Genomic DNA, 14,577 nt, shown 5'->3' with positions numbered 1-14,577 from the left:
GCCAAGGCATCTGGGTACACCATGGAGTGCCATGTATTCTGCTGAGATTTTAGACTAGAGGCCTGGTTCACCCACAGCAAACAAATCACTCCTCAGAACAAAAACCTCTGAAACTTAGAGAGAAAAGGAGATGAAAGCCGCAGGTCTCCTGTAAATTATATATTATCCATGCCTAGAATGCCCAGAGGGGTCGTGAATTTAGAGATTTTAACAACAACAACAAAAAGCCAATATCTGACACCTTATGTTCCTAAAACTCATTACAGCTCTGGGAATGAAAGTATAGGGAGAGAAAAAAAACAAAACAAAACAATGAGTAAATTATTTAAGAGAGGAAAAGCTTTCATTATTTTTTTGTGTTGTTTTTTGTTTTGTTTTTGAACTTTTCCAATAGTTTCAAAACTGGTAGGAAAAGAGGGAGGCCTGCCTCCTAAATTATCCCTTAAATTCAAATTATTTCTGGTCTGGGGTTGAAAGGGCCTTTCAATGCCTTTATGAATGGGATAGAAAAAAGAGATAATTCCCCAATCTTAACTCTTTCTTTACTTTCTAAAACATTGTAAAGATAAGCAATTGTTGTTGTTGTTAAGTGCCATCAAGTCAGTTCCAACCCATAGCGACCCAGTATAGGGTTTCTGAGGAGCAACTGGTGAGCCTGGACTGCCAATCTTGCAGTTCAAACCAACTTTGCAGTCCAGTGCATTAATTCCCAGTACCACATATGGAGATTTAAATCACATGTCAACTGAAAAAGACATGTCTGATGATTTTTGTAATCCACCTCTCAAATTAATGAGATTTCTATTCCTTATATATTGAAGTCCTGGCGAGGTACTGTAAGATGAGCATTGGACCAAAAGATTGGGTTGATCCACAAGGTTGGCTGTTCAGATCCACCAGTCGCTCCTCTGAAACCGTATACATGGTCGCTGTGAGCTAGAACCAACTCAATGGCGCCTACCAACAAATTTCTTATAGCGGACTCCTGGTGTGGTACCGTATGATCAGCACTGGACTGCTAACCACAAGGTCAGTGTTCAAACCACCAACTGCTCCTTGGAAACCCTATACAGGGTTGCTATGACTTAGAACCAAACCCACAGCACTTAACAACAACAACTTTCCTTATGTTGAATTGGGAGAAGTTTTGGAACAGAAGGTGCTAATCCTTCTCTGAAACCTGAAATCTAACTACCATCCCACACACTTTATTCAAAGAAAGTTTCCCCCAGCACTCCACTGTGCTGTTTAGCCCATGTCCGAGGGATGTGTGCAGCTAACAACTCTTTGGAGGGGAAATCTTCCAAAACAGCATGCTCATTTCTGTATCCACATTGTCTCCCTCATAGCAAGCACTCAGTATAACCTGATGGATTAAATGAATAAACGAAAGAACAAGCATGTCTAAATCACTAGGGGAGAGGTTTGCCCCCCTCCTCTGCCCATCCCCATCCTTCATATTGCTCTTTTCTGAGAATGACTCCTTGTCCACTTCCTTCCACAAAGACATTTTAGTAATCAAAGAATGCACCATATTGTGAGAGTCCTACACATTCTGTTTCTTATTTCATCTGAGAAAGAATTTGCCAAAGTGTCCTCCCCACCGCATGTGGATTGAATTTCCATTTTCTTCTCCCCATTTCCACCTTGCTTTTATTTCTGCCTCCATCAGAGCAAAGCACTCAATATGCTGCAGAAATAATTTTCTGCTGAATGAGGTTCAGCCATAAGTCAAGGGCAGATTTATGAAGGCCCCTATACAGCCCGTTCCCAAGTTTACTGTCGACATGATAGTTTAAATCTTTGATCACCCTTCCCTGCTGGACATTCCAAATCCTGGCATGTGGAATGTGTTGAACATGGTTGTGAGTCCAAGCAGGCAGGTCATCTTTGTCAGAACCCAGGATGTCCAATGTGTGCAGGTTTATTCACACGTTGTTCTCCCCACTGCCCTCTTCGGCCACCTCCGCCTCCCAAAGGTCACCTCATCACTGCCACAGCCACGTTCAGTCCTAGGCTTCCTCAAGAACTCAAGAACGTTCCAAGACACTTTGTGTGATCAGGAGAACAGCTTTCTTTCATGGGTCAGTGGGACTTTCTGTGAGAGGCTGGTGTTGTTTCTGCTTGGTTTGTGTTTCTGTTTTTAATGATTTTGCCTTTCTGTGACAGTTTGCCAAATATCTGCCACCTCACAAACCTGTCTTTTGGAAAAAGAAAAAAAAAAAAAAGTTACTAGAAGAGTGGTGAGAATTATAATGATTCTGTTTACATGTAGTTGATGTTGTCTTTGGGTACTTTGATTAGCATCATACACACATACACAGTTAATGATTAAGTTGTGTTTCCAAAACTTAATGTGTTTAAGTCCTGAGACCCAGTACCCTTGAGCATAACGTTGTTTAGAAATACAGTCCTTGAAGCTAGTATCAGTTAGCATGAGGTCCTATGGAGTACAGCGAGTCTTAAATCAATGTGAGTATTGTCCTTATAAAAGAGAAGAGATACAGAAAGACACACAGAGGAAAGATGGTCATGTGGAGATGGGGGAAAAGGTTAGCGTGAAGCATCTGCAAGCCAAGGATTATTGGTGTCACCTGAAACTAGGACAGAGACATAGAAGAGATTCTCCCTCAGAACCCTCAGAGAGAATCCACATGCTCAACACCCTGGTTTCAAACTTTGAATCTCCAGAACTGTGAGACAATCCAATTCTGCTCTTTCAAGCAGCACTGAACTGTGAACTACAAGGTCTGAGGTTCAAGACCACCAGCTGCTCCGTGAGAGAAGATGAAACTTTCTGCTCCCCTGATGACATAAAGCCTCAGAAACCCTTGCTATGAGGTAGAATCAACTGGATGACAGCAGCATTTAGCAACAACAACGAAGCCCCCCAGTTTGCTTGTGGTACTTTGTTGAAGCAGCCATAGGAAGCTAACAGCACATACATACACTTTTCCCTTCACAAACAGTTCTGGAAGCTGCCACTAAGATTATATTGCTGATAAAATAACACTGCCAATAAATATCTTTATTGAAAAGAAGTTTAACTAGTTTAGCCTAGAATTAACCTTAATGATTTCTCTTCTCTAGTTTAAACGTTAAAGCCAGAGTCAGAGTCTGACAACCACCTTCTGAGTGATACAGGAAAGTTTGGAGCTATAGATGTAGAGTAGAAGACATACATACGGGGGCTTCAGAAAGTTCACAGAAAAAAAAAAAAAAACATTATCTTTTCATTACATTTTCTGCAAACTTTTTGAAGCCCTTTTCCCCTCATAGACTGTTGGTGTCGGTTCTGACTCATAGTGACCCTGAGGAGAGGCTGGTGGGTTTGAACCACTGACCTTGCTGCGCCACACCGGGACATCCCCCACAGATAAATTATGCAAAATCTACATTTGTAGTGATAGAAAGAGACAGGTCCCTCACAGTTATCACAGGGAAGAAAATGCCTTCAAAATCTCCACTAAAGGACAAATCTTCATTGAGTCCATACTTTCTGGAGCCATGGAGACTGGGGGAACATTTAAAACAATTGTCCTGATATAATCTTTTAGTGCTTAAACCAAAAATATCCCCTGAAGTCTTTGCTAAACCAATCAATAGTTTAGCTTAATTAGTAAAGAATGTCTGCCTGGAGCCGCTGAGCTCTTTTAAGGTCTATCTGTGGGATCAAACTGGCAGCAGCAACTTCAGAGTTTAGACAGGAACCTGAGGGCCAGTGAGTTTATGTTAATGAGAAGGAACTACTTGGGAAAGGAGGGTACAAATGAATGATTGAATAACACAAAAAATACAATCAGTGTCACTGAATTGTGCCTGTAGAAAATACTGGATTGATGTACGTTTTGCTATGTATATTCTCAAGACCAACAACAAAAAAAAAAACTTGTTTTAATCTCCAGTCAAAGGAACTCTCACCTTGGGGTGGAAGAGATGGGCAGAAGAACAGAGAATAGTTAGCTAGAGGTAATTTTGAGAACAGTTCCTCATTCATGAAGTAAAGTCACAAACTATACACAAACAGAACTAGGGCAACCACCATAAAGTCGTCAACATCCCTAAGTGCCCACTGCAGGGGCTGCTCCTTTAAAGCTGCAATTTCTTTTAGAAAACTAGAGGAGACTCAGAAACCAGCCACAGATGGGCATGGTCAGAGAGTTGGCCACGGGAACGCTAAGAGAGGTCCCACATCTTCTTTGTTTAGGAAAAACTCAATCCCTGCCCACACTCAGTGTTGCCAGAAGATTAACTACTGTGCACCATGCTGTGAGCTGAGTATTGGTGTGGTCCTCAGGGCCTTGCAAACATGGACTGGAATAAGAAAACAATACAGGAAGATGCAAAGAGCTGAGGTGACAAAAATCTCCAGGAACTGGGGCAAGCTTTCAGAAGTAACTGAAAGTTAGTCAAATTCCCAGGAAGTGTTTCCTGCTTGGTACTAACCACAGAAGTACAACATGTTCCCCATGGGGTCTCTTACTTGCCCTGAAGAAATCGCCCGAAACCCTGAACTCTCTTCTAATTGCTGTTAAGTGCTGTGGAATCCGTTCCAACTCATAGCTGATCCTATATAGGGTTTCTGAGGAGCAGCTGGTGAACTTGAACTGCCAACCCTACAGTTCAAATCAACTTTGTAGTCCAGTGCATTAACCCACAGCGCCACACCAGGACTCCTAACTAAATCTAGTCAAACCTCTTCTAGTTCAACCTAGTTAAAACTGAGACTTGTCAAAGGAGGAGGAAACCCTCTGGGCTGCCTCTTTCTCCAAAGTTTCTCGGTTGTCACTAACAACTACCAGGTCATCCACCCCACTCACTTACAGGGTATTTTCATTATCTGCCAAACAAGCTGTGAGAGTTTTCCTCACAGAGAACTGTATGTGTTTCTCTCTGGTCACATCTATCCATCTCTTTCTTAATTCATTTTACTTGGGCCATAGCAAGGATTTCAGTCAGACATTTCTCTTGGGGCCTGGGGGAATATTTGCTCATATCTGCTAATACTGCTAGCATTTGTTTTTATTGTGCTAAGTACAGCTGTAGTATATATAGATATAAGTGTAAGAGTCCTGGTGTGGCGCCATAGGATAAGCACTGGACCTAAAGGTTGGTTTGAACCACAAGGTCAGCGGTTCAAACTCACCAGCTACTCCTCGTAAACTCTATACAGAGTCACTATGCGTCAGAACTGACTCAATGGCACTCAACAACAACAAATATATAACAAATATAATAAAAATGTGCCTTTTCAATAGTTTTTACATGTACGATTTAGTGATGTTCATTTCTTTCATGAAAGTTGTAACCATCACTAGTACCCATTTCCAGAATTTTCCATCATCCTTCACAGAAACTCAGTCATCTCTACCCCTGTTGTCCCCAGCAATAATGACTCCTTTCTTTCTCCTCCCTCCTATCCCTCAGAAACACTAATAGAGTTGGTGGATTTGCCTAGCATTTCTTTATTTTTGCTTTAATCTACATATTTTAATATGTGTTTATAATAAAAAACATGTACCATTCTTTAACTATTTCCATTTTCAAACATTTAAAAATAGTATTTGTGATTCAGTTTGGACCCTGTAAATTCTTATTTATGGAAAGAAGCTACCTCTAAGCGATGTATTTGGAAAGCCACTTTCTCAATACTTCCCCCCAAACACTTTAAAAGCTCCAGTCAGAGCTGGGTAACTGTGACAAGCCACGTTGGAACAATGGGAATAAATGACAGGTTTTCTGCCTGTGTATTTTTTTTCTTCTTGCCTCAAAGTTTCTGAGCTTTGGGAGCCTCGGGGGGACAATGGTTCTGGTTTAATAACTGTGAAATGCTATTGAACTAGCAATAAAAATATTCTCCTCCGCCAAACAATATGATACTTACAACAGCCAGCGTCCCTGCCAATCACAGGGCATTCAGGCAAAAGTGACTTGAGTTCCTTTAGTAACTGAAAAGCCCCTTGTAAAATGTGTGTACACATGCATAAGGGTTTGGCAATTCAAGAGGAGCTGTGCAGCCAGACTGCTTTGAGCTGCAGTACTTAGGTATACCTAGAAGAAAAACATCTTTCTTGTTTGCTGAAGATAAATTAAAACATCAGGGCTGCAAGCTAGTAGTGACTGTGGCCTTTACCACATACCTTTTTGTTCTGAACACCATGATACATAAATTATTCTACAAGTTCTAGGGCTGTTTGGAGTCCTGGTGTGGCACTGTAGGCTAATGTATGTGTCAGACTGCAAAGTCATTTGAACTGCAAGGTTGCTGGTTCAAGCTCACCAGCTGCTCCTTGGACACCCTCTACAGGGTCGCTGTGGGTCAGAATCGACTCAATGGCACTTAACAACAACAACAACAACAGGGCTCTTTATTCCGATGGATAAATTTGCCAAAGTAGCGAGTTACTCCACACAAATGTGTGTTGTTTTTTTTTAAGTGAAAGGTGGAAGAAGAGCAAAAAGAGTCCTCACCTAAATTTTTTTAAAAGGAAGAAAATGCTATTGATGTGAATCTGAGATGAGTTTCCTTCTGAGAAGTCAGTAAGTCCCAGTGAGCTGGTGACAGAAAGCAGGTAGCTGAAGAGCTATACGTTGATGGTTATTTTTTCTACCCATTATCAAGAACCAGCTTGATTTAGGCAAATGGCAAAGCTCTGGCTCTGTTTTTAAGTACATGTCTTGGGGAGGAGGATTGGTGGGCAAACCCTCTGAAATTGAAATGTTGATGATAAATCAGCACATCAGGCTGCTTTACCATGTGTAGAAATGTAAATCAAGAAAAAAGGAGAGAAAGAAAAGTCATGGATGGTTCTCCATAATACTATTGAGTTGGAGAAGCTGATTACACCAAGGCTGGAGAAAAATGGTAGTTTTTGTGGTTCTTCTGGTATGTGCCATTTTTAGTCTCTGCTTGGTAGGAATTGGAGATTTGAGGAAGCAGAAATAAAATTTTAAGTTGGTTCTTTCCCCGAAGAAAGTGTTGAAAGAAGAAAATTCTCAGATTGGGTGGATCTCCACAGAGATGAAATGAAAAGGCCAACTATATCCTGTATTTCACTTGGTCCTTGGCTCCTTGGGAAAGAATGATACAGTTCCAAAGGGGTTCGGAGAAAAGAGGAGTCTTCAGGAAGTACCGCAACAGGACTCGTCTTTGAATTTGACACTTGCTGAATTCTTTTCAACTTGTGCAATTCACATTCATCATTGATAAGGATGAATCTTTAAAAATAATATTAATAACAACTTTTCCATTAGCTTATAGAATAAGGAACACACCACAGCAATCGCTTCTTTTTAAGTTGTAAGGCAACTCTGAGAAGAAAGACCTGGTCTCTTCATCTTTCGCTCGCTTACAACACCTAATACAATGTCCACGCATAGAAGTTTCTCAGTAAATGCTTTCTCAGTAACTAAAATATATATAAATGATTAGTTAAATCATACGAAACTGCATCTTTTGCAGGTCACCAGTGGTCAAATGATCACAATTTCATTACATCTTCATTATGAAGTTGGTACTCCTGAGACAGAAAGACCAAATTACTACTTACTCCAAATTGGACCACACCACCCCCCACTACCCTTCCTGTTAGGGGCAAAAGGCTATAGGAGTTAATATACCCTACTAATCTGGTAGCATAGTGGTTACGAATCTGGCTGCGAACCGCAAGGTCAGCAGTTCGAAACTACCAGCTGCTCCGCGGGAGAAAGATGAAGCTTTCTGCTCCCGTAAAGATTTACAGCCTCGGAAACCCTGTTCAGGGTCACTATGGGTCGGAACCGACTCAACGGCACTTAACAACAACAATGTGTCAAACATTTATTGAATTAAACTGAATTGAGTTAAAGGTTGTACGGTTTTTCAACTGGAGTCCTGGCATGGCAGTGTGTGTTAATGCGCTGGATTGCAAATCTGTCAGTGGTTCAAGCTCACCAGTTGCTCCTCAGAAACCCTATACAGGGTTACTATGGGTTGGAACCAACTCAACGGCACTTAACAACAACAACAACAGCAATCTTTTAATAGCTGAGCCCTGGTGTGATGCTGTAGGATAAGCACTGGACTGCTTAACCACAATGTCATCAGTTCAAACCTACCAGCCACTCCTTGGAAACCCAATACAGGGTAAATATGCGATGAAACCCACTTGATGGCACTTAACAACAACAGCAATAATCTTTTAATGAAACAGGGGAGTATGCCAGAACTGGTGGACCCAGCTGCCTTCCTGAAGGAAAAGTCTGTTAACCATTAGGAGGCAGTGGTACCAGGTCCTGGTTGAATATGAGTATGGATGAAGTACCGGGGTATAACTGTGTCCACTTATGAGACAGCGTGAGAACACACCAAGATGGGCTAACGAATTTTTAAGAATACCTTCATTGAGCAAAGATGCCCTGCTTGTGTGCCCTGTTAAAAGGTCTTCTCTAGTTTCAAGACTATTTTCATAACAGAGGATGCTACTTATATCCTGCCATAGACTTGACAGTGAAGATCAAGAGCTTCCTGGGGAAAGGGTCAAATATCTTAGAAGAATATGGACCTCCACAGCTAAGCACTTCAGACTGCTCAGCAAGGGGAAATAAGTGGGGCCATAGAACAAGGCATCTGCAACCACCTCTAAGAAGCTCTAAGCAACACTGGGCTTATTTATTGCCTTGGGGAAAAGCTTTCCCTCCAGAGTTGGCTGTTTGAAAGGGAGATTTCTCTGGAAGATTTTTCAAAACTACACATTCACTAGAAATTCACTGGCAGCATTGGGTCATTGTATACATCAACCAAACAAGCCTTTGCAAGATGAATGGTGGTGCAGGTTAAAGGGAAGTGCCCACTCTCCTTGATAAAGAATGCTGTTTCCATGTTTCCAACTGGTTGAGGTCACTTTTGAATTTTTAACTTAAAATAGCATATCAACTGAATAATAACATATATATATATATTATTAATAATAACATTGTTGTTTGTTGTTAAGTGCCGTCAAGTAGGTTCCGACCCATAGCGACCCTGTACAGGGTTTCCAAGGCTGTAAATCTTTTATGGGAGCAGAAAACCTCATCTTTCTCCCACGGAGTGGCTGGTAGTTTCAAACTGCTGACCTTAAGGTTCGTAGCCTGAATCGTAACCACTATGCTACCAGAGCTCCTTAATAATAACATATATATGCTATTATTTAGTTGATACATTTTATATATATATATGGCACTCATGACATACCGGGCAAGTTAAAGGACTCTCCATATGTTAATTATTATTAAACCACACTGAAGTACATACTATGAGGGGGCTTCAAAAAATTTGTAGGAAAAATGGAATTAAAGGAAATGAGAATTTTTCCTTGAACTTTTAAAAGCCCCCTGGTATTATTACCCTCAATTTACAAAGGAGAGTCACAAACAGTAAATGCCAGCATCAACATTTGAAAGTGGACAGTAATCACCAAAGACCATTTTCTTTGTATCTGTGTGTGCATGTTGTTGTTGTTAAGTGCCCTGTATAGGGTTTCTGAGGAGTGGCTGGTGAGTTTGAACCGCAGACCTTGTGGATTAACCCTCAGTGCCACACCAAGATACGTATGGTAAAATAACAAGGAAGGTAAGCATAAAGTATTGCTCCTAGGCTCCAGTTCATGCATACATCCCTGTGATGAGTGGTTAACTAAAGACAAGTTCTCTCAATAATACGCTTTGCCTTACTCTAGTTATTTGTTGTTGTTAAGTGCCATCAAGTCGGTTCCAACTCATAGTCACCCTGTGTAGGGTTTCCAAGAAGCAGCTCATGGATTTGAACTGCCAACCTTATAGTTAACAGTCAGTGCTTCTAGTTAGGATGTCTTTAAATTAAAAAAATAATAATAATAAAGAAAATCAAAACAGTAGCTTCTGAAGGGAACTGCTGGGTCACTTAAATTTAAGTAAAGAGGTCAGCTCAGAAAGTTATAGCAACTGTTGTTGGGGTTGCATAGTGGTTAAAGTCAAGCTGCTGACTTCAAGGTCAGCGGTTCGAAGCTACGAGCTATTTTGAGGGAGAAAGATGAGGCTTTCTACTCCCATGTGACACTTCATGTCACATGACCATCAACCACTACTACCAGCCTCCTTCCAGGGGAGTGATGTCATCTTTGGAGTCCTGGTGAGCTGCTATGGGTTAATGTGCTGGACTGCACGGTGAGTTTGAGCCACAAGGTCGATGGTTCAAGCTCACCAGCCGCTCCTCGGAAACCCTATATAGGGTTGCTATATGAGTCGGAACCGACTTGATGGCACTTAACAACAACAATAACAAAAGGGATAAACTTGAGAGATATTCTCAAAGGACACAGAAAATCACAGAGGTTTATTAAGGAAGAAGTCCTAAGAAAATTGAAGATTGCATTGGTGAGAAAAAAAAGCCAAGAAACTAGCTCTGAGGTATTTTCCCTCCATCATGATAATGCACCTATTCATTCTTTTAGGGTAGCAAAGCCTGTCCTATAAGAATTTCTTTGGGAAACCTTACCCCATGCACCCTACAGCCCTGGTCTTGCCCCTTCGGACTTCTTTTTGCTCACAAAGCTCAAAGAACATTTCAAGGAACATGCTTTGTGTCCCTGGAGCATGCCCAAACTGCCATTTTTACATAAAAGAGCATAAAATTCTTCCCAGAAGGGTTAGAAAGATGGAAACACCACCTTAGTATGGAGGGTAGATTGAGAAATAATAGCACTGCATTCTAATAACTTTTTAAATACAAGTTTCTATGATTTTATAGCATTATTTTATATGTAACAAATCATTTGCCAAAGCACCAGTTTTTTGCAAGTATAATCCCGTGGCACTGATTACATTCATCATAGTGTGCACTGTCATTTTCCAGATGATTCCACCACCATTAACAGAAGCTCAGGGCCCTCTAAACACTGACTCTGTTTTCCCCTCCCCTCCCATAACCACTAATCAGCTTTGGGCTTGTTGTTGTTGTTGTTGTTAGGTACCATCGAATAGGTACCAACTCATAGCGACCCCATGCACAACAGAATGAAACAACTGCTCAGTCCTGGGCCAACCTCGCCATTGTTGCCACACTTGAGCCCATTGATGCTGGCACTTTGCCAATCCTTCTCACTGGGGGTCTTCCTCTTTTTCTCTGACCCTCGACCTTACCTAACATGATATCCTTCTCCAGCGACTGGTCCCTCCTGACAATATGTCTGAGGTATGAGAGACCAAGTTTGGCCTATACACTAGCCTATTTCATGTAAGTGGGATCATACAGTATTTGTACTTTTGCAACTGATTTATGTCACTCAGAATGATGTTTCCTAGGTTCACCCATGTACGTAGCTTCTATCAGGACTTCATTTTTCTGTAAGACTGAGTACTATTCCATTGTACATCTAACCCACATTTTATCCACTCATCTATTGCAGACATCAAAGGCCAGATCACTATATAAAGTCACAAAATTAGACTTCTTATCTTTTAAATGTTGCATTATTGTTGAGTAGCATTTACTCAGTTCTGACTCACAGACACCCTCTGTAGGATTTCCTAGAAATGGCTGGTGAGGCATGACCTTGCAGTTACCCGTCTAGTGCTTATTCTATGGGACCACACCAAGACCCCATAAGATGATGCATATAGAATACATGGAGAATGAACTCACCACATAGTATTAATATACAAATAATATGATACACTGTATGTTACAATTATTAATGACCATTACTAGGATCACTATTATTACAAATGAGTAATGATAAACCAAACCAAACTCAGTGCATTCCAGTTGATTGCAACTCACAGTGATTCTACAGGGCAGAGTAGAACTGAGCAACATTGCAAAATTTCCAAGATTGCAATTAAGCACATGCCTTCTAACGATAAGTTCAACAATTCGAGTTCACCGGCCACTCTCCAGGAGAAAGAAGAGGCTTTCTGTTCCTGTAAAGATTTACAACCTTGGAAACCCTACACAGGGTCTCTATGAGTTGAATTAGACTCGACAGTAGTGTGTTTGGTGTCTAATCTTTACAGAAGCAGAAGCCATATCCTTCTACTTCGGAGTGGCTTATGTGTTTGAATCATTAACCTTTTGGTTGGCAGTAGAGTACTTTAACCACTGCACCAACCAAAAGCAAAACTAAACTCACCGCCATCAAGTCGATTCCAACTCATAGCAATCCTGTATAGGGCTTCAGAGACTATAAGTCTTTATGGGAACAGACAAGCCTCATCTTTCTCCCATGAAGCAGCTGGTGGGTTTGAAACACCAAACTTGCAGTGGTTAACAGTCCAATGCTTAGCCCATGGTGCCACTGGGGTTCCTTAATTAATGGTAAAGATGACCTAATGTAACTAAAAGTCACATCAGAATTAATGAGGAAGGAACAGGACTGGTGGGCAAGGCTTGGACACTAGGTCCAACCCCAGTTCACTGATTTGAAAACTTGAGTTTTTTCCCCCTAGCTCTTCCTATAGGGGTGGCTTCCCAGGGCAATCTGGTTTTGAGATCTTCAGATGCGACTCTAAGAATGCATTATGACAGAATTATCACTAACAAACGAGCAACAAACAAGACTGCTGTTGTTGAGCCAATGGAGATGTTCAGCAACCCTATAGGAAAGTGGAGAAATGCCCCATAGGATTTCCAAGGCTGTGATAATTAAAATAAATAAATAAAAATGGGGTTGTCAAATATTTCATTTTTGCATGGATCCACAATCAATACCTATGGAAGAGCAGTTAAGAAATCACTGGGCAAATCTGCGGCAAAACATCTCTTTATAGTGTTAAAAAGCAAAGATATCACTTTGAGGACTAAGTTGCACCTGATCCAAGCTGTGATAATTTCAATCATTTCATATGCATGTGAAAGTATGACAATGAATAAGGAAGACCAAAACAGAATTGATGTCTTTGCATTATGGTGTTGGCGAAGATTATTGAACCTAGTGCCATGGACGAACATATATATCTTGGAAGAAGCACAGCCAGAATATTCCTTAGAAACCAGACTTTATCTCACATATGTTGGGCATGTTATGAGGAGGGACCAGTCCCTGGAGAAGGACATCATGCTTGGTAAAGTGGAGGGTCAGTGGAAAAGAGGAAGACTATCAATGATATTGTTGTTGTTAAGTGCCGTCGAGTTGATTTCGACCCATAGCGACCCTGTATAGGGTTTCCAAGGAGCAGCTGGCAAGCTTGAACCACTAACCTTGTAGTTCAAACGACTTTGCAGTCTGACTCATTAGCCCACAGCGCTACACCAAGACTCCCTCACTGAGATGGAGTGACACAATTTCTGCTACACAGAAACTACTGTGAGGCTGATATAGGACTGAGCAGTGTTTTGTTCTATTGTACACAGCATCACTATGCATTGGAAACAATTCGATGGCGCCTAACAACACAAAATCTTTACAGAAGCAGACTGCCATACTTTCTTCTGTGGATCAACTGGTGGGCTCGAACCTCTGACATTTTGGTTTACAGCTTAGTGCTGAACCACTGTGCCACGAGGATTCAGAATAATAAAGTAAGTGTTTTTTCAGAGAATTTTGAGCCTATATCTGTCCCCCCGCCCAAAAAAAAAAAAAGGAGTGAATTTAACCATGATCAAACAGATTTTCAAATGTGGTTTCAGTAGCATCTACATGCAACTTCAGAAAGGAAATTGTGTCCATTCGACATCCATCCAAGACAAAAGAATGAGCAGTCATCAGAATAAAAACCTAGCTGGATATATTTCTTTTCAGGCATCATTTAAGGATGAAAGCTGAGAAATGCGTTAGAGCCAGTATTTGCATGTCATGTCCACCCTGCAGGAAGCCACAGGAGAGATTATATTTGGAACTAAATGGTAACAGGATGATTTGGTGCTGGCTGTGATTGTCAGTGGTATGGGGAGGGAATATGTCTTATCAACAGCTTTCTGCCTGTCCCAATCCCACCCCACGGTGGTGGTAGTGGTTATGTACCATTGAGTCGGTTTCAGCTCAACAGAGACATTGTATAGGGTTTCCAAGGCTGTAAATCTTTACAGGAGCAGAGAGCCTCATCTTTCACCTGTAGAACAGCTGGTAGTTTCGAACTGCTGATCCTGAAGCTAGCAGTCTGACTTGTAACCACTAAGCTACCAGAGCTCCTTATCCGACCCCCATAGACACAGCAAATGAGACAGGGAGGATACAAACTGTATGCTTCCAACTGGGCAGATATTGGCTGGCCTTAAAGGAGTGCCATATTGGTTTATGTATACGTTTATTTGGTTTTCAGCCAGAGAAGTTTTCTGAATGCCCCATTTAGGGGGAGGAAGGCTGTATCTGAAATGTGGTTTTGTTCCCATTAGAGTACACACTGCCACTCTCAGAAATACTTAGATCAGTTGTTAACCTTTACTTGCAAGCTCTTATGTAGCTATTAATGTTAAAAACAGACGCCATGGTATCCATTTTAACTTGCAGTCATAAGAGAAAAAAAAAGTCTCCCTTATTTAGAAAGCTCCCCTGTTTCCCAGCAGTGCCCCAAAAAGGATGTTTGTTTTAGGTAAGGAAGGGGAAGAAGGCCGGCTGAAAGAGAACAGAGAAATAGCCCCCC

Source organism: Chrysochloris asiatica, unplaced genomic scaffold (genome assembly GCF_000296735.1).
Source record: "Chrysochloris asiatica unplaced genomic scaffold, ChrAsi1.0 scaffold00006, whole genome shotgun sequence".
In the NCBI taxonomy this organism is placed as follows: Eukaryota; Metazoa; Chordata; class Mammalia; order Afrosoricida; family Chrysochloridae; genus Chrysochloris; species Chrysochloris asiatica.
Note: the sequence above shows the minus strand (reverse complement) of the source record.